The following is a 23937-nucleotide window of genomic DNA, read 5'->3' as shown; positions in this document are numbered from 1 at the left end:
ACACACAGTTCCCAGTAGCTGCCTGCAGTTCTGAAATAAGGCCCCTTCCATCTTCAAGTCAGCAACAGCATGTCCATGGAATCTTTCTTGTGTTTCGATTCTCTGACTCTTCTTCTGAGACCAGAAGAAGGAAAACTGAGTTTTCTGAGGAAAACTGTCTGCTTTTAAAGGGCTCATGTGACTGGGTCAATGCCACCTTGATGATCTCCCTTTGTGAGGTCAATTGTGGCATATAACATGACCTCATCATGGGAGTAAAATCCATCATCTTCATAATTCCAAGGATTATGCGGGGGTATGTACACTGGGGAGAGAAGGAGAAATCTGGTGGACCATCTTGGAATTCCACCTATCACAGCATCTCATGTGATTTGTTTCATCAGTAAGATGTTTTCATCTGTTATTGATTAATGAGCCTGGGCTACATTCTACTAAACAATTATACATTTATTTCTTTATCAGTGGTAATTTACCCTGCTGTCCTGAATTTGCGTTTTACCGCAACATCCCAGCTATCACTGAATGTATCTATTTCCTTTTGAGGGATGATGGAGGAGATCCAGCCCAGTGCATTAGCCAAGAAAGTCAGGAGCTGGGTCTGAAAGAGCTGGAAATAGTGCAGGTCATGCAACTCTCAGGAGCTAGTTGCTATGGAGAGGAGTCCTGGCCAACGTTAATAGCGAGTATTGAAATCCAACCAGGGAAACAGGATCCAAGTGCCAATTCTGAAGGGCCAAAAGATGACCAAAATTTGAGATGAAGACCAAGGGCAGGAGCTTGGTAGCATGGAAATGGAATAGAAGTAGCTTAGAAACCAAACACAGAGAGGGTCCTAGCTGACTGCTTCAAATGCCCCTGTGGTGTTTGTCTTTCTGAGACAGTCAATGTGAAAACATATGTGCCCTTTGCCTTCTCATGAAGGAAAAGGTTGCCTACGGAACAGAACTCTGAACACATCAACAAAGGAGCATTTGAAGTTACCAAAGGACAAGTTCCACAACAACATTTACTTCTGCCTGCTCTGACCCTGTAAAGGCAGCCAGCCCTTCGATAGCATCACAGCAGTACATCAAGTGTTACAGGCAGCACATTTCTGCAGTGTTACTGCCCTTCACCACAGCTGAACTAGCCAAACTCCTCTGTAAAGATGGCCGTTCTTCTCCTGCACTAAATCCCATCTGCTCTGATCTACTCCAGCAAGTCTCTCTTCTCTCTCTTCCAACATCATTTCCCCCTCCACTGGGTTCCTCTGCTGTAATTTCTTCTCCCTGACAAAAGCTCCCTCTTCGCCTCCTCTCTTACCTATGGTCCTGTTTGTTTGCTCCCCTTTGCAGCAAAACTCTGAGTTATTGTTACTTGCTGTCTTCCAATCCTCTCCTCCAGTTCCCTCGTTACACATCCAACCAGGCTTTCAACCCACAACCCCACTGAAATTCCTCCTGTCGAGGTCACCAGGGGCCTCCACATTGCTAAATACAATGGTCAGTTCTTGGGGCTCTTTCGACTTGATGTCTCACCAGCATTTGACACTGTAGATCACTCCATCCTGATATGCTTTCCTCACTTGCTTTCCAGGACTCCACACTCTCTTGTTTATTCCTTCCATGATCCTAATTGCTCTGTCTTCTTCTCCTTTGCTGGTTCCTCCTCTTCTCCAGGCCTCTTCCAGTTGGGGTGTTCCAGGGCTTAGCCCTTGCCTCTGTCTCCTATTCACACTCACATTTTGTTGATCTCATCTAGTGTCATGGCTTCACCCTCTACATGCTGATGGCTCCCACAGCATATTTCCAGAGATTTGTTATAACAAATGCCTACTTGACATCACTACTTGGATGTCGAATAAAGACATCAACATCAACATATCCAAACATGAACTGATCTTTGCCACAAACCCGCTCCCTCTCAGTCTTCCCATCTTAGCTGATAATAGACTCCATTTCTTCTTTCACTCCCTATATCTGATTGTTCAGAAAGTATTTTCGGCTCTATTGGCAAAAGATATTCACATTCTTACCACTTCTCACCACCTTCACGGCTACCACCAAAGTTGAGGTACCATCATTTCTTGCCTGAATTACTCAATAACGTCCAAACCAATCTCACTGCTTCTCCTTTTGCTCCCCTATAGTATTTTCTCAATCCAGCAACTGGAGTGATCCTTTAAAAGCGAGGCAAGTTCACATCTCTCCTGTGCTCAAAACCCTACAAAGACTTCATCAAATGTTCGTTGAGAGAAATGTTGGGATATGGAGACGAAAAACATAAAACAAAGTTCCTACCTTCATGGAGCTTATCAACTTCAACAGTCACCATCTATCTCAACCAAGAAATTATCTAGTTCAGAGTTTCTCCATCTCAGCAGTATTAACATTTTGGACTGGATAATTCTTTGTTTTGGAGGACTGTCTTGTGCATTGTAGGACATTTAGTAGCACCCCTGGGCTCTACTCACTAGATGCCAGAAGCAGCCCCAAGTTGTGATGACCAAAAATGTCTTCAGATCTAGAGAATGAAAACACAAGCTACATATATAGTGGGAGAAAATATTCACAAAAGACATATCTGATAAAACTGTTATCCAAAATATGCAAAGAACTCTTAAAACTCAACAATAAGAAAACAAACTACCCAATTAAAAAATGGCAAAAGTCCTGGGCAGACACCTCACCAGAGAAGATACACAGATGGCAAATAACGCATATGAAAAGATGCTCAGCACCATAATGCATTAGGAAATTACAAATTAAAACGACAATGAGATACCACTACAACCTATTAAAATGGCCAAAATCCAAAATGATGACAATGCCAAATGCTGATGAGAGTATGGAACAACCGAAACTCTCATTCATTGCTGGTGGGAGTGTAACATGATACAGTCACTTTGGAAGACAGTTTGATGTTTAAAAAAAAAACCTAACTATACTTTTACCATACGATCCAGCCATCATGTTCCTTGGTATATATTTACCTAAATGGGTTGAAAACTTCCATCCACATAAAAACCTGCAAATGGATGTTTATAGCAGCTTTATTCATAATTGCCAATACTTGGAAGTAACCAAGATGGCCTTTGTTAGGTGAATCGATAAACTCTGGTTTATCCAGACAATGGAATATTATTCAATGCTAAAAAATAATTAGCTATCAGGCCATTAAAAGACATGGAGGAAACTTAAATGAATATTACCAAGTGAAAGAAGCCAATCTGAAAAGGCTATATACTGTATGATTCCAACTATATGACATTCTGGAAAAGGTAAAACTATGGAGACAGTAAGAAGTTCGGTGGTTTCCAGAGATTATGTAGGAGGAGGGATAAAATTTTGGGGGCACAAAGGATTTTTAAGGCAGTGAAACTGTTCTGCACGATACTGTGGATCATATGTACAGTGGATACATATTATACCTTTGTCCAAACTCACAGAACGTACCACACCAAGAGTGGACCTTAATGTAAACTATGGACTTTGAGTGGTAATGATGTGTCAATGTAAGTTCATTGATTGTAACAAATGTACCACTCTGGTGGGGGATCCTGATCCCACGAGAGGCTGTGCACATGTGGAGGTGTGGGGTATGTGGGAAGTCTCTGAGCTTTCCACTCAATTTTGCTGTGAACCTAAAACTGCTCTAAAAAACAAAGTCCATTAAAAAAATATAGTATGTTTAAAAAAAATGTTTCCAGACATTGCCAAGCAAATTTGCCTAGGGTGGAGAATCGCTGATTTAGGTATAGACAAGTGAATAAATAGTGAATACAGATAGTGATCAGCTGATGAAGGAGATAAGCATGTGATACATAGGTGGTCAAAGAAGGTTTCTCTGAGGAGAGAAATGATAGCTGAGACCTGAATTCTAGAATGAGTTCACCACAGAGAGGGCAGGAGAGCAGGCATTCCGGGCGAAGGAAGAACACTTGCAAGGGTTGTGAGGCAGGAGAGAGCTTGGTATGACTGAGGTACTGAAAGAAGAACAGAGTGACTGTAGAACAGTGACGAATAGGGCAGCAGGAGACCAGGCCAGAGAGGTGGGCCTGAATCATATCCGGTTGAGCCTTTCCATCATGGTAGAGAACTGGGAATTTAAGCTGACGGTGGTAGTAAGCCTGAGACAGTTTTAAGTAGAGGAATGACATTATCTTATTTTAAAAATGAGGGGTTTAAGTTGAACCCTTGGGGTGAAGGTCAATTTTGTGTCTCTGTGGCTAGGCTATGGTGCCCAGTTGTCTGGTCAACCACTAGTCTGGATGTTGCTATGAAGGTGTTTTGTAGATGTGATTAACATGCATGATGAGTTGACTCTAAGCAGATTACCCTCCATACGGTGGGTGAGCCTCATCCAATCCTTTGAAGGCCTTAAGAGGAAAAAGTGAGGTTTCCTAGAGTGGAAGAAATTCTGCTTTAAGACTCAAACATAGAAATTCTGCCTGAGTTTCCAGACTGCTGGCCTGCCTGTAGACTGTGGACTTGCCAGTCCCCACACCTGCTAAAATTAAACCACTTTACACATCCATCTATATATCTCTACACCTCTATCTCTACTATCCTCCACCTCTATCATCTCTACCTCTATCCCTATCCCTATCCCTGTCTCTGTCTTTCCTGTGGTATTTTCCATATCAAGGCAGGTCTAAGGGAAACCAACTTCCAGCCTCAAAGCTGGTCCATGAAAGAGACTGGCAAACCTGCAGCATCACAGACTCATCTAACATCTAGTTATTTCAGCGGGTGGCTAGGCACAGCTGTTCCTTACACTGGGTCTGCATTTACTTTAGGCGTGTGATCATTTATTTACCCATTCAGTCATTCAACGTATTTCTTCGGTATCTGGTATTTTGGGGGTTTTAGTTTAGGTCCTCGAGGGTCAGAGTAAACAGGAGAGAGACAGTCTCTATTTTCATAAAGCTTCATCCTAGTAAGGGTGATAGGTAGGAAAGAAGTAAACTGAAAAGAAACAGAATGATTGCAAGTTGTGCTAAGTGCTGTAAGGGAAGCAAAAGAGAGGCTGGGATAGGGGTGTGCATAAAGAGCAGTCAGGGAGGGCATCTTCAATACATAAGTTGAAATCTAGAAAACAGGAAGGGATCATCCACGTGAAGGGTTGAGGAAGCATTCCAGGCAGAGGGAGCAGGATTAGAAAGCATCCAAGGGAGGAAGCAGCTTGTCACAGTGAAGGGTCTTGTGGAAATAAACAAAGACCAACCAAAAGACAAGCGAAGGCCATTTATTCAGAGCTGGCTATAGTGAGGCAGTCAGCCATTGTCACGTATTTTGGCAGAGATTCAAAGGCTATCAGTTATTAACAAGTCTTGGTTGTTTTGGTCTGCCTGTTGAGGGATTATTGTTTGGTTTCCTGGATCAGTTGTTCTGATCCAGAGAGTGGTCTGACTCCCTACCAGTCTGATTTACAGATAGCAGGCTGGCTTCCTGGGCTGGTTACTGCAGGCTGTGGGTCAGAGTTCTATTTTTATACACGGTCTGGCTGTTATCCATTTGTATATTCTGTCTCCCAGTCTGAAAGCACATGAGTGTACTGGGGCATCCAGAGTGTGGGAAAGGGGCTGCTGATGAGACTGGGGAGGTGGCAAGGCCCAGATCACACACAGCCTTGTAAACCATGAGTAGGGGGCTGGATTTCCTTCTAATGTAATGGAGAACCATTGAAGGGTTTTGAATAGAGGAGTGAGGTGACTGGATGTATGTTTTTTTTTTTTTTTTTGCGGTATGTGGGCCTCTCACTGTTGTGGCCTCTTCCGTCGCGGAGCACAGGCTCTAGACGTGCAGGCTCAGCGGCCAGGGCCCACGGGCCCAGCTGCTCCGCGGCATGTGGGATCTTCCCGGACCGGGGCACGAACCCGCGTCCCCTGCATCGGCAGGCGGACTCTCAACCGCTGCGCCACCAGGGAAGCCCTGGATGTATGTTTTAAATGGAACACTTTTGCTTCTGTGTGCTTCATAGATTGGAGAGGGGGACGTACAGAGAACAGGAGACTGTTGTAAGAATTCAGGCCTAAGACGATGGTGATGGTGCCTCTGTAGCATAAGTTATTTGTGGCCAGGAATCCTTTCTGAGCTGCAGTTATCATCTGGATATAATTTAGCTACCTGACTCTCTCCTATGGAGAGTGATGGACAGAGCTAAACAAGGGTTGGGAGTCAGGTTAACTTGATGGTTATACTTTCTACTATAAATTAATGAGTTGGCTTTGTAATGTACACATAAACCTGACATGGTTTACTCAGTATGAGTCAGTTGTTAATTACCATGAGTGCACTGATAAAATTATTTCTAGACCCAGTAAGTGAGGAGCAGACATGGCGGCTACACTGAGTTCCTAACACACTCTCTGGGCGGCCATTTGACTTCCCTAGAGGAGGCTGTATCTATTCCTGTATCATTTCTATCTTTAAATCACACAAATAATAATTATTTCTATCAATCTTCATCTTGTTTGGTATTTCCATCCCTTCAAAATATGTCTGGACATGACTATTCTAGCTTGTTTACCTATTCATTTATTGAACACCCACTGCGTGCCAGGTACTAGGTGAGGCACTGGGAATACAGAAGTGAATGAGGTAGACATAGTTCCTGCCCTCTTCGAATCTATATGGTGGGGAATATGTACATTAAATAGGCATGTATTTGAATGAACACATAATTACACATTTTTGTAAGCACTGTGAAGAAAAAGATCAGAGGCCAAAATGGTGGAGGGGGGGTTATTTCAGATTGTGCGGTCAGGGAAACATCTGTTGGTAAATATCGTTTAAGTTGCGGCCTGAATGGTGAGAAGTAATCAATCAGGCAACAGTTTGGGGAAGGAGAGCATGAGGGCCCTGAGGAGGGATGCAGGGAGAGAAAGGAAGCAAGACCGGCTTAGTGAACAAGGAGAGAGACTTACAATGAAGATGGACGGGTGGGGGAGGGGAGCATGGCAAGTATCTGCTGTCTTGAAGGTCACAGCAGGGCAGCCCTGGTAGGTAAGGAGTCCTAAACAGAAAGGGACAGGACTCTTTAAGTTTTTAAAGGATCACCCTAGTTGCTATGTGGATGGGTTGGTAGGACAGGAGTACAGCTGGGGAACAGTTAAGAGGTCATTGCAGCCGTCCTGGATAGTGGTGACACCAGGGTGATGGCACTGAAGGTAGAACACAGAGGAGAGATTTGAAAGCTATTTTGGATGTTGAATTGATGGGATTATGTTTCTTGTGGTAATGAATTGGATATGGCAGTGAGAGAGGGGAAATATCAAAAATGACCTCTAGTTTCTGGTTTGAACGACTGGTTGATGGCTGGAAAATTATGTTTCTATATTTCCTCCATAGGTTTACTTACATTATCAGAACTCAAACAATTGTTTTAAAATGGTGTAACTCATAGCCTCATCATTCATTCACGGCTTCTCAAGTATCTCCTCTAACTTTGTTTTGGTTGTATAGTCTTACTCTTTCATATCACCCAATAGTTTTTTTTACACCTGGCTTTGTAGACCTTATATCTTGTTTTTTCTTCTTTATTCATCCTAACATTTATTTCCATTAAGTATAAGAAATACATTCAAATGAGTAAGTTTGTTTTGCTGTTACCATTCTAATTTAGTGAACTCTAAGAGTGAGACTGTACTGGTCCCCAGAGTATACTGTGTGAACAGCGAGGCTATTAACTATAGTTGGGGAGATTCCTGACCTTCTTCCTGATCTCATCCTCTGAAATAAAGATGCAAAAATATTCCGTCCAACAACTTATCTGACCTATATAGCTCAATGAGTTGTGTTTAGGAGGAAATCATTCACATTCCCAACCTTTACTATGAAAATCTATGCTTAGGTTAATCTCAGGAATACATATTTTGGGTTGAATATTCTACTTCTGGCCCATTTTTTTTCTTTTAAGTGTGACCTTAAAAGTTGGACAAAATAACAGTTTTACATTAAGCTGCTCTAAATCTTATGGAAGCTTATTTTTTCACTTTTATTTTTAGCTACATATGTCATAAATGAATATATTCCCAATGTAGAAATTCAAACCAAGAATTATATGAAACAGCTACAGGTAAAATATGTAAATTCTCTTTCATCTATCGATCTATCTATCCTCTATCATACTCTTATCGATTGCTATGCAACCTGCTGCTGCACATAAAATGTCTTGAAGATCTTTCCATGTTTATACATCAACACTACCTCATTCTTTTTTAATAATTGGAAAGCATTTCAATGTCTGCATGTTCTATTATTTTTTAACCATTCCCCTTTTAAAGGATGTTATGACAATTTCCAAGGTTTTGCTGTTACAAATAATTCAAATGTTCTTTTGTACACATGTTTCTTGTGTACACATTTATTTTTGATAGGTTCATAGAAATTAAATTGTTGAGTCAAAAGATATGGGCATTTCATTATACCAACGGTCTATGTGAGTTCTTGACTTCACATCTATCTAACCATTAACACTGTGTATTAATAGTCTTCAAAAATATTTGCCAATTTCGTGAAGATAAACCATTATTGTTTAAATTTTTATTAATTTCTTTATTTAAGGGGTTGAGCATATATTTTTGCCATTATCCTTTTTTTGTAAATTGCCAGTCATATTCTTTTCCCACTTTTCTATTCAGTTGTCTTTTTGTTTATTTATTGGAACTTCATATATTTTAAATTCTAATTCATCATTTTTATACATGTAAATGTTTTCTAGCCTGTCCCAATTCTTTAGTTTGTTTATGGTATCTTTTATCATGCAAAATTTTTAAGTTATATGAAATTAAATCTTTCAAATTTTCCCTTTATTGCCTATAGATTTTCTATCCTGTGTAGAAAGGTCTTCTCTCATATTTTATATTAATATTTTTATAGATTAAAAAAGTTAACCATTAACTCTGGAAATCTATTTTTGTACGTGAAGTTGCTTAGAGAACTAATTCCTATTTCTAAAACATGTAGGCATTTAAATATTTGTTGAATGAATAAATAATCCTAATTTTTTCCCAAATGGATTCTAATAACCCAGTGGAAATTACTGACAAAATAACCTTTTCTTCACCAGATTGAAATATCATCAGTATCATCCATTCTCATGGATGGATGAGTCTGTTTCTGGTCTTTTGTCATGTCCATTGATCTCTTCTTTAATTACTTCTTTAATTACTTCTGATTTAAAGTTTGTTTTTATATTTGTTAGCGCACGTTATTAAAATTTCCTTAGATATTCTTGCATATTTTATCTTCTGGATGAACTTTAGAATTAGCTTATGAATCCCCATAAAATTCTGTTGGGATTTTTTTAATTTGAAATACATAGGATTTGTAGATTAATTTGAAATATGTTTATTCTTTATTACTCTTGTCATAATACTGTCATTATAATTAGAGATGTTTGGTCCTAATTTCTGGAAAAATAAGAATTCTTGTCTTAATATTGGTGATTAAGAATTACTTAAAATAAGTGGAAATATATACATGTGTGTGCGTGTGTGTGTACTCTGCATCTTTAAATGTCTCTTAGTATGGTGTTTGGCACTGAGAGGTCATTCAATAAATAATGAATGTCATTATCATTTAAAATCTGTAAATTTCTACAACTATGTCATTTTTCTAGCTTTTAAAATTAGAATGATTTCAGACCTACAAAAAATTTGCAGAGTTTCTATATATCAATACCTTTGCCCAGCTTCTATAAGCATTTTACAAAACCATAGTACAATTATTGAAAGGAGGAAATAACATCGATATAGTACAATGAACTACTTCACAAGCCTTATTCAAATCTCACCAGTTTTTCCACTCATGTCAAGTTTGGGGTCCAGGATTCAATCCTGAAATCAACATGTCATTTAATTGTCATGTCTCCTTAATCTTCTTCAATCTGTAACAATTTCCCAATCTTTGTTTTTCATGACCTTGACATTTTTGAAAGGTACTGGTCATTTTTTTGAATACCTCTTAATTCATATTCATCTGATATTTTCTCAGGATTAGATTGGGGTTATTTATATATCTTTGGAGAGAATGGAGAAGTGATTTATGCCCTTCTCAATGAATCATATCAGGGAGTACATGTTGTGGATATGTCTTATTACTGAGGACGTTAACTTTGACCACTTGATTAAGGTGGTATTTGCTGCTTTCTCCACTGCAAAATTAAGATTTTTCTCTTTTTAATTAATAATTATCTTGTTGGGAGATACTTTAAGGCTATGTAAATATTCATCTCAATTTCTCATCATAATTTTGCCCACTCATTTTAGTATTCTTCCATGGCTCTTGTGTTTGCCTAAGTTGGTTGTATTCTATCTACCTCATTTCTTTCATATTAATTAATTAGAATTCTACTGTAAAGAAGAGTAGTCTCTTCTCCACTATTGATTGATTGGTTGATATAAGTATGGACTTGTGGATATTTATTTTAGTCTATGGGTTATAATTTGATACTATTATTATATATTTTGTCACTCAAATTATTCCAGCTTCGGCCACTGGGAGCTCCTCCAAATTGGCTCCTGTGTTCTTCTGACACGGCCCCATCATTTTTAAAGCACATCTTTACTTTTTGGCACCACAAGATGTTCTAAGCATGTCTTATACGTTCACTGCCACAGGCCTGGAATCAATATTTTCTGCAAGGAGCCTTGGTTCCTTTTATTAGAAGATAGTATTTAGAACCAATATCTGAGCTCTAGGTATGCTAATTGCTACGGGGTTGTCATTGCTTCTAGGCCCTCTCAGCAGACAGAGCTGGGAAATATGTCTGTATACTAATCTATGCATGTGCACATATCTATATTTCTTTGTCTATCCATCAGTATATATATTAAAAACCATGAATTCAAACTAACACCTTCAGTTCAATCCAACACCACAGAGTCTATTCTTTTCTTTCCTTTACTTATTTGTAACTTTTCTTTTTCTCCAAAAGTGAAAAACGTCACTCTCATTATCCACAATATATTTATGTATTTGTTCAATTCTAGTATAAACATAAGTAGTACTACAGACTTTCTCGGCTAGAAGAACTCTTGGATATTATTTCGTATAATTCCCTCATTTTACAAATAAGAAGATCCAGGCCCTTGGTGATCAAGTTGCCAAAGGAAAGAAGCAAATTACTAGAAGAGAAGAGTTATAAATGTTAGGATTTAAAATTTTAATATTGTGTATATATCACTGGAGGGTTTAGAAAGGACAGGAAATGTAATGTCAGGTAACTGCTAAGAAGAAGCATTAACTCACTTTTTTTCCCCACTACTGATATACAAGTAAAACCATCCTGGCTAAAAAAGTGAGACATTTGGTCAGCATGGCTTGTGTATATATTATGGCCAAAGGCCAGGAAAATAAGACACAATACTCATGTGGTGTTAAGACAGCCTCTGGAAAATGGAAGAACCAACTGTTCTATTACCAGGTCTAATTTCTACAATTATGGATACAGCCAAGTCCTCAGAGGTTATTGACGTTTATAGATCTTATTACATGAAGTAGATGTAAAGGAACGATTTTACTTCTTTCTGTTATGAACGTCATCAATATTTTGTCTTTTGTGACTGTATTTCAGTCACAGGAACTGAAATTTCTAAAGTTGAGATGAACAGACTATTAAGCCTCCTGGAAAACCACTTGTTTGTAAGCCTGAAAATTGACAATTATATGCCACATGTTAAAAACCGATCATCAAACCCCTTCAGTGTTTTGTCTCCTCTCTGTAATGGAGATTTGAGATGTCTGTTACTGACCCCTCAGAGTCTTGGTTTTTCTTTGAGCAGCCCAGTGCTAGACTTGAGAAGAGGAGGAGTTTGCCCTCATCGTCAAGATGGCAATGGGAAAGATGTGCCACCTTGGGAACTGAAACATGGGCTTCTTTTTCTGTAAAACAATGTCACATGTGATGGTCAGGGTCTAAGGTTCATTAGTAATACAATATATGTGTGTTGTACAGTAAACCTAAATTCCACATATGTTAATTCTGCAGGCAAATATTTCCAAGCAATCAACTTGGAACTGAACTCACACGTTGGTGACACTCTGTCGAGCTCTTGTGTCTACAGAAGGATCGAATTGCTAAGCATTGTATTTGTCAATTATTAAATCTTTATTCAGACTCTGAACACATTTCACCCTGCCTTGGCTAGAACAAGCCCTAGGAAATGGCAACTTGAATCACTGCCTTGGGCTTTGATGAGCTAAGCAGAGCTGGTGAGTAGGATTCTTATTCTGTGGGAAGAACACAGGAACCCAAGTGAAGTTAAAAAACTTCATGCATCTACAGTAATCTCACAAATTATCTTCAAAGCAACTACTTCTTCCATTTCAGACCTCTGTAGTTGCCCTTCTAAATTTTTTTCTCCTTCCACTTGTTCTTGATATATATTTTATCATCATTTATAATCAAATATTTAAATGGAGATCAGTGTGTAGAATGATTATAACCAAGACCACACTCTGGGGACATGAATTGGTCACATGCTTTTACCTTGATTCAAGATGTTTATAGATATTAAATTAAGAGACGTGGGAAGTATGCACTTGAGTGATTGAAGCAACTAGAAATTATTTCTGAATTGTCTGATTGAAAACGAGATCTATAAAATTGCCATCTCACAAAACATTGACGGGTTTACTTCTTAACTAATCATGAAACAAAAAGTCTTACCATGGAAGGAGCAGTAACATCCTCAAAGATGATCTTCATACTGCAGAAGACATTACCATAAGACTTTTTTAGAAAATGTACTAATTTTTCATGTTTGAATTCTTACTGAACTCTTTTTCTTAGTTATCAAGGGCAAAAATAGGTCTCAGAAGATGTCTTTACTTTCAACCCAACCAAGTCAAAACATTTATAACAAAAGAAATAAACTTGCGACAAAAAACAGGTACTGTTATTTTGAGGAATCAACCAAGATGAGTTGTGGAGGGTGATGAAGAACTGATTCAAACACATATATTTTCACTTATGGTGAAAAAAGAATAGTCCCCAGAGTATGTCTAAAGGACCTTCTGAAATGAGTCCTATAAATCTTATGGTACCTAATTTTTCATCCACTTCACATTTGAAATGAGAAATTAAGTTAGAATAAAAACATCTGTAAAAACAGTTTACCTGTTGATGGAGTATAGATCCTTAAAAGAGCTGGAGCTGACAGGCCACAGTTAATTGAACATATTCAGCAGGAGACTATTTCAAGTCCTAAAAGGAAAAACATTTTGACCTAAGAATTAAAATCCTGGGGCTGAGAAATCAGCTGAACATTCTACATTATTTTTTCTTCATATAATCTTGTTTAGAATGTTTCTTAGAAATTTTCTCTTCTATAGCCCTAAGTGAGTGAACCTTAAACAATTTATATGAAAAAGGACTTGCCAAGATTCTAACATTTTAAAATAAAACCTAATTCACTATCATAATTTTTCCATATTTTAAAATGGTGCTCCCTGTAAATATGAATATACATGCAGGGTTAAAATGATCTATGAGAAATCACTCCTGAATCTGGATGTATAGTCTTGGTGGTTCAAGTGATTTTTCCTATGAGTGTTATATTTTTATATGTGTTTATTTTAATGATAGTCTAAAAAGTGACTATTCAATAACATCTGGATGACTTTTTTAATAACCAAACATCCTGTGTTAACCTAGTGTTTCTATTTATATTTAGGACCACATTAGAGCCAAGTAGTTCTGCTTTGATTGTTAAAAGCAACTGAAGACAGGCCACAGATGATGCATTCTGGGCAAGTGAAGTCCAAGTTGTACATAGGAAGGTTTCTTGAGAAGTGAGGCTAGGACAGAATCACCAACAATCTACAATGTAAAACTTGAAAGAATCTAGCACCTTCTGGTTCAAGATGGTGGACAGAGCTCAACTGAGAGCCTATTAAAATGGCAGTAACGGAGTTGGGATAAAACACCGTTCTCAACCTGCAAAAACAGAATTAAGGGGCAACATTGAAGTTAAGATATTTCAACAAAATTTGGAAAATTGTATGAAGAGCGTTGACTGATGATGGAAGGCAGAAAAAGCTACAACCTAAAGTACATACAGATTAAGGTAAGAAGAAGGCAGGGAACAAGATATAAGGCTGAAAGTAGGGTGATCAACTGTCCAGTTTGCTTAGGACTGTCTTGATTTTAGGGCTGAAAGTCCCATGTCCCAGGAAACCCCTCAGTCCCAGGCAAACTGGGGCGGTTGGTCACTCTAGCCAAAAGCATAGGGTGTTATGTAAAGTTCACATATAGATTGAACTGCTTTCCCACTTCCTCCTTCCAGAATCATGCATTTAAAGAGAAAAAAGAAATACACTAAACTGGGTTGGTCTCTGAGTTTTAGATGTTTGGATAACTTTAATTGGTTTTATATCCTGTGGTATTTTATAATTTTTTAAAAAACTCTAAGATACAGATCTATGATATAAATTGTACTTTAGTTTTTATAATAAAATGTAAATGTTTAATTATGTACAATTTTATTATCTGTGAAATGTACATATTTATTATATAAATATAATAAAATGATTTATAAATGAGTACTTATAAAATATAAAGCCATCAAAACCTTCAAAATCAGGGAAAAAAGCAATCTTGTGTCATAGCAGTTAGTCATACAATCACGTTAAAGCAGTGATTTAGCATAACAGCACATGCAACTTAGCAAAATTTTAATTTTATTGATGCATTTTTCATTTTTATTTAATTACTACATTTTTCTAATTTTATAGATGGATTCAAGATATAAACCCTAGGGACTTACATTTATTTTATGTACATGCTTATACTTACAAATACTATAAATATTTAAATAATGTTAGAAAAAATTTAAGTATATACTGAACTGTGTGAGTTTTTTTTAAAGGAGCTTGTGCATTACCTAAGCTTCAGAAAATGAGGCATATTTTTAGGTTTGGGATGTCAATGAATTAGGGTAAGCGGGCAGCTGCCAATAAAATGATCTGTGCTGCTGGGAGCCTACAACACTTAGTGTTATTCTGACTGCTAGGTACAGTTTAAATAGTCATGCATTAGTTTTCTTGCAAACTTGAAGCTATTTTAAGAAAATTAAGAGTAATGTAGTTACAGAAACAAAATTATGGTAAGGTATTATACAGCCTGCTATGGACTGAATTGTCTTCCCCTAAAATTCTTATGTTGAAGATCTAACTCCCAGTGTAACTGGATTTGGAGAGAGGGCTTTAGGGAGGTGGTTAATGTTAAATGAGGGCATAAGGTGGGGTCCTAATTTGATGGGAATGGTGGCCTTATAAGGAGAGGAAGATCTCTCTCTCTCTCTCTCTCTCTCTCTCTCTCTCTCTCTCTCTCTCAGCCATGTGAGGACTCACCGAGCAGGTGACCATCTGCAAGCCAGGAAGGGAGTTCTCACCAGAAACGAAATTGGCTGGAACCTTGATCTTGGCCTTCTAACCTCTAGAGCTGTGAGAAATAAATTCTTGTTGTTTGAGCTGCCTATTCTACGGAACTTTGTTATTGTAGGGTGAGCAGAGTAACACACTTTCTTCAACAATATTTTCAATAAGCGTCTAGGACTAGATTTAAAATACTTCAGACCCAGCTTCTACACGTCCATATGCAATTCACAGATGACAGCGTGGGGACCAAACTGTGATGCAGGCAGAGTTGGCTTTTGGAGCCATGAAGATCCAAGTTCTTTGACCTTTTGTTTCCATTGTATCTCATTCCCACGTCCCATGAAAACAAGTGGGGCTCTGCTACTGACAATTTCCACTTAAGTACAAGTAGCTTTCTAACACTGGGTTTCCTTTAAGTCTCTTAACTCCAAATTTATAATGAAGGACCTGTCCAATATATGATATTAGGATAACAAAATGGTGGGTGTAAAAATTTTTTTTTTCACAAGCAGGGTGTTTATACCATTTGTTATCCTGAAATACCACTCTTACTTACGGGAGGACTTCAGGTTAATCCATGGGTTGTTTTAGAGTGATGGGGATACTGGGGTGTCAGAAGAAATGGTGCTTATTTCCATATACAGCTCTCCCCTTGCTCCTCCTGGAAGAATAATCTCGGGTCTGGTCCAGCTGGATTTATTGAAAGCCTATTAATTGGAATGACTGGAGTGTGGAGGTGTTGCTCAATGCTTCGTCTATTTACTTTCTAGTTCCAGCCTCAGGATTCAGAGACTGCTTTACTGTGTAGAAGTCTCCCTGCACTGCCAGATTTTTTCACCTTTTTTTCCCAAGCACAAGACCAACCACCTCCTTTTACACTTTTCTTCCCTTCTCCCCTAAGACTCAGATTCCATCAATTAAAACCCCATTTTATGGGGTTAATGTCCCCTCTTACCTTTCCTTTCCTTTTATTACCAAATGGAGCTATTACAATTTTTCAAGGATCAGATCATCCATTGCCTCAAGCCCACTCACATCTCGGACACTAGAAAATGGCCCCCTGAATGATACTAAACCACGATGTTCTTGGGAGAAAAGACTAAGCCTTACTGATTTCTCTAGACCCAGTACTATGGTACAGAGCTTGTGGGAAATATTTGTTGACAGACTGTTTGAATGACTGATGATTGAATGAAGTACATGGGTGGGAAACAGACAGATGCTGCCTGAAGATCCTCAGGAGTGAGGTAGAAGTTGGAGAGATAAGAGAATGAGTTAAATATGAGGAAACACAACCTCTCTGGAACATAAGGTACTGTGGGTGAACAGAATGTTGAGAGCTATAGAATCATATCAGACCCCAGGTTTTTTCAGGAAGTGTGGATATGTATGGATGTGTGCACACACCTACCTATGGATTATACTGTACATGATATGAGAGAAATGAGTATACAAAAGCAACCCTAACAAAATGAGAAGAGATAGACTACAAAATGCAGTTTAGATGAGTTGAGTTTAGATGATTGATTGTAGCCACTTAAGCATCTATTAATCTTGAAGCATAATATCATTTACATAAGTTAGCAATTTTATTGTAATTGATAGAACACTAAGTTAAATTCAGGAATATGTGAGTTTTATTATGTAGGTAGCATGGTTTTGTGCCATGAACTTAAAAACTTATATGGATAAAACTGATGATAAATTTCACATACGACAGTGCCTGACACCTAGTAAGTCTAATTATTTATTGTTAAGTGAAGTTGTAGGTAATCGTGCAGAAATCTTCAACTGGAATTTTAGTATCAATGAACTAATTATATGCTCCCTTATATCCCTAACAAAATCACTTTGAAAACATTTACATTAGAATAGGTACATTTTCCAACAAGATTTTTATTTTTGTGTTCTTCTTGTCTATAACAAATCCATATACATATTTGTAATATATACGTTTTTAAAGGACAAAGCCTGATGGTCAGCCTAAAGCATAAGTTTGATTATCATCAACAGTGGCCCCAAAAGGGTAGAGATTTTAAAAATATTCAACAGAATATTTTTGCAGTGTGTGTAATATTTGTTGGTCTTTTCAATTTCAATCAGAGAACAAATATCAAAAGCCTACTAAATGAAAGGTGCATATAAGATCATTCCTGTGCTTATCTGGGTAAAAAGACTTAAATCCATAAAAAACTAATAATAACTAATTGCTAAATGTGAAGGGCTGGAGGTTCAGATTGGAGAGTTGGACCTAGGTCACATCTGAATCAAAACAGTGGAAGGTCCACACTAAGCTAGGAGAATAGTTGGATTCCAGCCAGCATGAATGGGTTGACAGACACCCAGAGTAGGAAGTATACTTTAAAGGCATAGCACTGAATCACAGAATTTAACATCCTCACCACCTTCCTCCTTTCTCCTAGCAGACGACCTTCCTTGTACTATATGCCACAAAGAACAGCAATTACATGGGAGCACCTTCAGGGTCTTGTCTATTAGGATCATTTTGTGTTCCAAGCAGGATGAAAAAGACCCACACCTAGATATGTAATGATAACATTTAAAAATTTTCATAGATAAAGAAAACAAATGCCATCAGTATGAAAGCAGAAGAAAAAATTCCAGGTAACATACTGCATTAATCAGTGTTCTCCAGAGAAAAAGAACAAATAAGATGTATATATATAAACAGACTTATTCTAAGGATGTAGCTCACATGATTAGGGTGGTGACCAGTCTCTAGGACAGCTGATGTTTCACTTTTAAGGCAGTCAGGCAGAAGAATTCTCTCTTACTCAGGGGAAAGTCAGCCTTTTTGTTTTATTCAAGCCTTCAATCCATCGGATGGGGCCCATATACATGAGAGTATCCAGTCTACTGATTTAAATGTTAATCTCATCCAAAAATATCGTCACAGAAACACCCAGAATAATGTTTGACCAAACATCTGGGTGCTCCACTGACCAGTCAAGTTGACATATAAAACTAACCATCATATATCCAAAGTCCAACCTCATAATTTTTCTCCGCTATGCTGTGTATCAGAAGACAATAGCTATAGACTAGTGAGGTTGTGGTCCAAGAATTCTATATCCTAACAAGATGTCATTCACACGTGATGGCAACAGAAAGGATATTTTAGTTATGCAAAGGCTTAGAAAGTCCCCCTGTAAGTGTCCTGATAAACCTGCTTAAAGATGTATTCTAACCAATGAAGATGCAAAGAAAATCCAAAAACTCAGCAATATGAAAACAGAGTGAAAAAAGGACTATAGGAAAAAATATTACAGATAAATGGTTAATGTTCTTAAAGGTACAGAAAAAGACTTTGAACATCCAAAAAGGCTGACTTTCCCCTAAGAATGGCACCAAATCTTCAAAATAAGAAAAAAAAATTGTCCATAAGGACCTAAAATGATATTTAATGTTATAAATAATCAAAGAAAGGCAAATTAAAATAAAAAGCCATTTTTATATGTCAAATAAGGACAATTTAAATGTTGTTAACCCTCAAAGATTGTGAAGCACGACCTCTCATTCACTAATTATGGGAACATCTTTTTTTTGGAAAGAAATTTTGCCAAGTGAATTAAAAATCATTAAAAATGTTCCAATTTTTTTACTCAACATTTCCATTTTTAGCAATTGATCTTAAAAAATTAATTCAAGGTATGCACAGAGATGTATGCACAAGGATACTTATGTGAGGATGAAAGATTAGAACCAACCTAACTTCCAATACAAGAATGATGATTTATAAGGGCCCATTTGTATAAGGGAATGTTATGCAGCTCTTGAAAGCCAAGCCTAATTAATGAACTGATACACCACTTGCTCTACAGTATTGTATGCAAAAGACAAAGTATAAGTTAGTCCAAATAAGTAAGATCTCAATTTTGTTAAATATACTTAGAGGGAGAGAGAGTTACATATATACAATGGAATATTACTCAGCCATAAAAAGAACAAAATAATGCCATTTGCAGCAACACAGATGGACCTAGGGATTATCATGCTAAGTGACGTTAAGCCACACAGAGAAAGACAAATATCATATGATGTCACTTATATGTGGAATCTAAAAAATAGGTACAAATGAACTTACTTACAAAACAGAAGTAGAGTCACAGATGTAGAAAATAAACTTATGGTTACCAGGGGGCAAGAGGGGGAGGGATAAACTGGGAGATTGGGATTGACATATACACACTACTACATATAAAATAGAAAACTAATAAGAACCTACTGTATAGCACAGAGAACTCTACTCAATACTCAGTAATAACCTATATGGGAAAAGAATCTAAAAAAGAGTGGGTATATGTATATGTATAACTGATTCACTTTTCTGTACACCTGAAACTAACAAAACATTGTAAATCAACTATACTCAAAAAAAAAAAAAAGAAGAAAGAAAAGAAACTGGAAGGCTATATACCAAGATGTTACCAATCCTTAATTATAAGAAATAGAATTAAAATTATGTGGGCTTCCCTGGTGGCGCAGTGGTTGAGAGTCTGCCTGCTAATGCAGGGGACACGGGTTCAAGCCCTGGTCTGGGAGGATTCCACATGCCGCGGAGCAACTAGGCCCGTGAGCCACAACTACTGAGCCTAAGCGTCCGGAGCCTGTGCTCTGCAACAAGAGAGGCCGCGATAGTGAGAGGCCCGCGCACCGCGATGAAGAGTGGCCCCCGCTTGCCACAACTAGAGAAAGCCCTTGCACAGAAACGAAGCAAAATAAAATAAATTAATTAATAAACTTCTAGCCCCAACATCTTCTTTAAAAAAAAAATAAAAAATAAAATAATATAACTTTTCTTCTTTGCATTTTTCTATATTTCCCAACATTTCTTCAGTGAACTTTTATTAAAAAATCAAACAAGGGCTTCCCTGGTGGCGCAGTGGTTGAGAGTCTGCCTGCCGATGCAGGGGACACGGGTTCGTGCCCTGGTCCAGGAAGATCCCACATGCCGCGGAGCGGCTGGGCCCGTGAGCCATGGCCGCTGAGCCTGCGCGTCCAGAGCCTGTGCCCCGCAGCGGGAGAGACCACAACAGTGAGAGGCCCGCGTACTGAAAAAAAAAAAAAAATCAAACAAAAGTTATTTACCAAAGATCATTTATAAAAAGTTTATTAAGATTTTATTTTATTAAAAAATACAGCAAAGATTATTTATAAAAGCAAATAATTTGTCCCACTGATAAACCTATAAAGGAGCAGAGATTATTTTACACTGTTACTGAACAAGGGATGAGAGTGTAAATTAGCAAAATTTTTGTGGAAATTAATCTAGAAATGTATAAAAAATAGCTTCAAAGGAGTTTATTCTTTTTGATCTAGCAATTCAATGTACTGGACTCTATCTTAAAAGCATAAAAAAAATGCACTGAAAGATTGAAATACTTAGATGGTAATTGCAAAGCATTTGAAACAACCGAACTGTTAACAGTAAAGGAATGGTGAAATAAAAAATAGTGGATTAATTTCTTGTAATACTGGTCACTTATTAGAAATCAAGTTGTCAAAAATTATTCAGTGACCCTGGAAGATAATCACAGTATAATAGGAAGTAAAAAATACAGGCTACAAAATTGAAATAGGATAAAAAATTTTAAATATGTAAATAATACAAGAAAATACTCTAGAATATATTTAAGTAGTCCTTTCTGGATAGTGAAATTATAGATAATTTTTTAAAATCTTCCAATACTTTCTACTTTTTTTTTTTCAGTATGCGGGCCTCTCACTGTTGTGGCCTCTCCCGTTGCGGAGCACAGGCTCCAGACGCGCAGGCTCAGCGGCCATGGCTCACGGGCCCAGCCACTCCGCGGCACGTGGGATCCTCCCGGACCGGGGCACGAACCCGTGTCCCCTGCATCGGCAGGCGGACTCTCAACCACTGCGCCACCAGGGAAGCCCAACTTTTAAAAGCATATATGTAAAAAAAGAGCAAGACCAAATATTTAACAATGTTCAATGGCTTAAAAAGTCTCCCCAAATTCCTTACCATGTCACATCGGCTCTGAGTAAGCTCCAGACGAGTTCCCCACCACCATCCGATGGTACTTAGTACTATAACCACACTGCTAAATCTGCAGTTTTCTGAGCAAGTTGGGTTCTCCTGTTGCATGCCTTTGTGTTAAGTTGTTTTTGCCTCCGAGAATAACTTCCATTCTTTCAACCTTCTGGTTAATGGTTCAATAAACACATTAAATATCAGATTAAGTATCACCTTCGAGGGAAGCTTTCTAGATCCTTTCACATAGATAAAATGCCCTTAGTCTCGGCTCTAATATTGCACTTTCTTCTTTTTCAGCACTAATCACATTGTCTTAAGATTACTTTTTTGTCTGCTTCTTTCACTAATATGTAAAAAACTTGAAAAAGTAGGATGAGGGTCTTCTGTACATCCTATAGCAGCTTGTAGGTACTGCATGTACTCAGTTATAGGAACTCAATTAAATAGTTTTGAATTAATGGATTACTGATTACCCATACTTTAAATTCCTAAAAACATAATCCCCCATCAAACCTACCGCCAACAAAAACAATTCACAAGGATTCATTATTTGACTAGAGTTTCTTACAATATGCAGTGTACAGGTGTTGTCAGCTTCTTCTCATTTGCTTTTGGCCTCTGTCTCCTTGCTCTGTTTGGGGCCCCTCCAAGGTCAGTGCCAGGAGAGGATGGGGCATGAAGGTCGTACTTGCTTAGTACTTGGATCATCTCTGTGACTTCCAGCTCTCATAGACACCAAATGCTGACTCTTTCACTTAAGGGTTGTTCTTTGGGATTTACTGGAGACTCCCTCCTCCCTGCCAATCCCCACCTATCTCTGAAGATCACGCACCAGTTCTCAGCCTGGTGATGGCTTTTCTAACTGGCTACTTGCAGTCAGGCCCTTCCCTCAGCTCCTGCACCTGATGATTTGTTTCCAGCCTCTATCATGCTAAGATTATCTTGTCCCTGGCAAGACATGCTCTTAGGCAGAATCCTTCTAAAGATAACCCATGGCTTGACCTTCTGTAGGTTCCACATCTGTCTACAGGACACACACACGTAACTTTCTGTCTACAGGCAAACCCCTCCTGTGACAGTCCTCTTTACTCTGGCAGCCCAGTGTTACCCTCTTTAGCCATAGCCTCTTACCTAGAGAATGAGTCAAGTTAGTCTCGGTTATTCTCTGACGAGTCAGATGTTAGTCTCTGACTCTACCGCACTCCGGGGTAACCGTGCTCTTCATGTGGTTCTCTTTCAGGCAGCAGGGAAAAACAATTAGCAGATTTTAACATTCTGCTTTTGTCTATATCTCTGTAGTTCAGAACGATTGTGAAAGTAAAGCCCTTTGGTATGGTAAAGAATATACAAGATTTCCTGGTGGTTAGTTAGTGGAAATGTATGGAAAGAATTAGATTCACTTTACCAAAGGCAAATTCAGAACAGAAACCCACAGACAACAATTTATTTTTGAAATAGAAGGGAAAATGATAACGCAGTAGAGATGGTACTTATCATATGTTACCTGGGCTTCTGTGCCTTTTCCATCCTCTCTTTCAAATTGCGCTGGGGCCATGTGACTAGTTCTGGCAAATGAACTGAAGGCAGTTAAGAGTGGTGGAAACTGTCCACGCTCTTTCTTCCTCTCATGTGGCTCCACATTGAGAAAGCAGCATCACGAGTTGGTGAAATGCCCATTATTCTTCATCTGAATGGATCTGTGGAACAGAGTTCCCTTCCAGTAAACACTGGATATATAACATGAACAAGAAATAAATCTTTGTTGTGCTAAGCTATTGAAATATGGGGGTTATATGTAACCGTGCATATCTTATCCTATCTTGACTAATTAGAGTAGAACTAGTGAATTTGTCTTCATTCTAATAGTAATTAGCTAGAATTTGACCTGTTTTCCTTCCTTCTGTTTACATCGGCTTCCTCCCATTTTTTTCCCTCCCTTCCTTCCTCTTGAGATCGCATTGACTTATCTTTTTCTCCTTCATGGTTTTCTCTCAGAAGTCTCAACATCAAGACCCATCAAACTCTTAACGAACCATTCCTGATCATCCTGCCACACAGTGTTTACCATCTCTTTTTCATAATGCCTAGACGTTCCTAGATAATGCCTAGCTAATTCCTCATCAATCCGTTGCCTTGTTTATCTTGTGGACTACACCACACAGCTTTGATTATTTGCTCAAAAATGTATTGCTCAGAGACCTATTACTCATGAATGTAATCTGAACTCTCCTTAGGCTGACATTCAGGGTCTGTTATATCAGTTCTGATGACTCTTTGCAGTTATAACTGTTGTTATTTCCCTACAAGTCCCTGCTGCCTCAAATCAGGCTGATCCTCCCCCATAAGCTACATCATTTTATGCCCTTGCTCATATCAGATGCTCCCTGCCAGTCTATCCAAACTCTCATCCCTCAGAGGGCACCCCCTTACTAGGCCTTGGTGGTCCCTCTTTCTTCTGAACTCCTTGTATGTACATCTAAAGCGCTTACTTGATTACTTAACTGTGTGCTGCTTTTTCACATTTTAGGGTTCCAAAACCTGCCAAGGAAATTG

At 38.2% G+C, this 23937-nt stretch overlaps 1 long non-coding RNA gene across 1 annotated transcript; it reads right to left on the bottom strand.

Moving 5' to 3' along the window:
• Positions 1–12654: 12654 nt before the first annotated feature.
• LOC112412187 (uncharacterized) lies at positions 12655–21525 on the bottom strand. Its single transcript, XR_003005749.1, has 3 exons — positions 21373–21525; positions 13105–13191; positions 12655–12694 (listed from the first exon to the last, which is right to left on the bottom strand). It is a non-coding gene; the product is annotated as an uncharacterized LOC112412187 (long non-coding RNA).
• Positions 21526–23937: the final 2412 nt, after the last annotated feature.

The sequence above is a fragment of the Neophocaena asiaeorientalis genome, unplaced genomic scaffold (genome assembly GCF_003031525.2).
Source record: "Neophocaena asiaeorientalis asiaeorientalis breed wild unplaced genomic scaffold, Neophocaena_asiaeorientalis_V1.1 scaffold427, whole genome shotgun sequence".
In the NCBI taxonomy this organism is placed as follows: Eukaryota; Metazoa; Chordata; class Mammalia; order Artiodactyla; family Phocoenidae; genus Neophocaena; species Neophocaena asiaeorientalis.
This window is presented reverse-complemented; position numbering and strand designations above follow the sequence as displayed.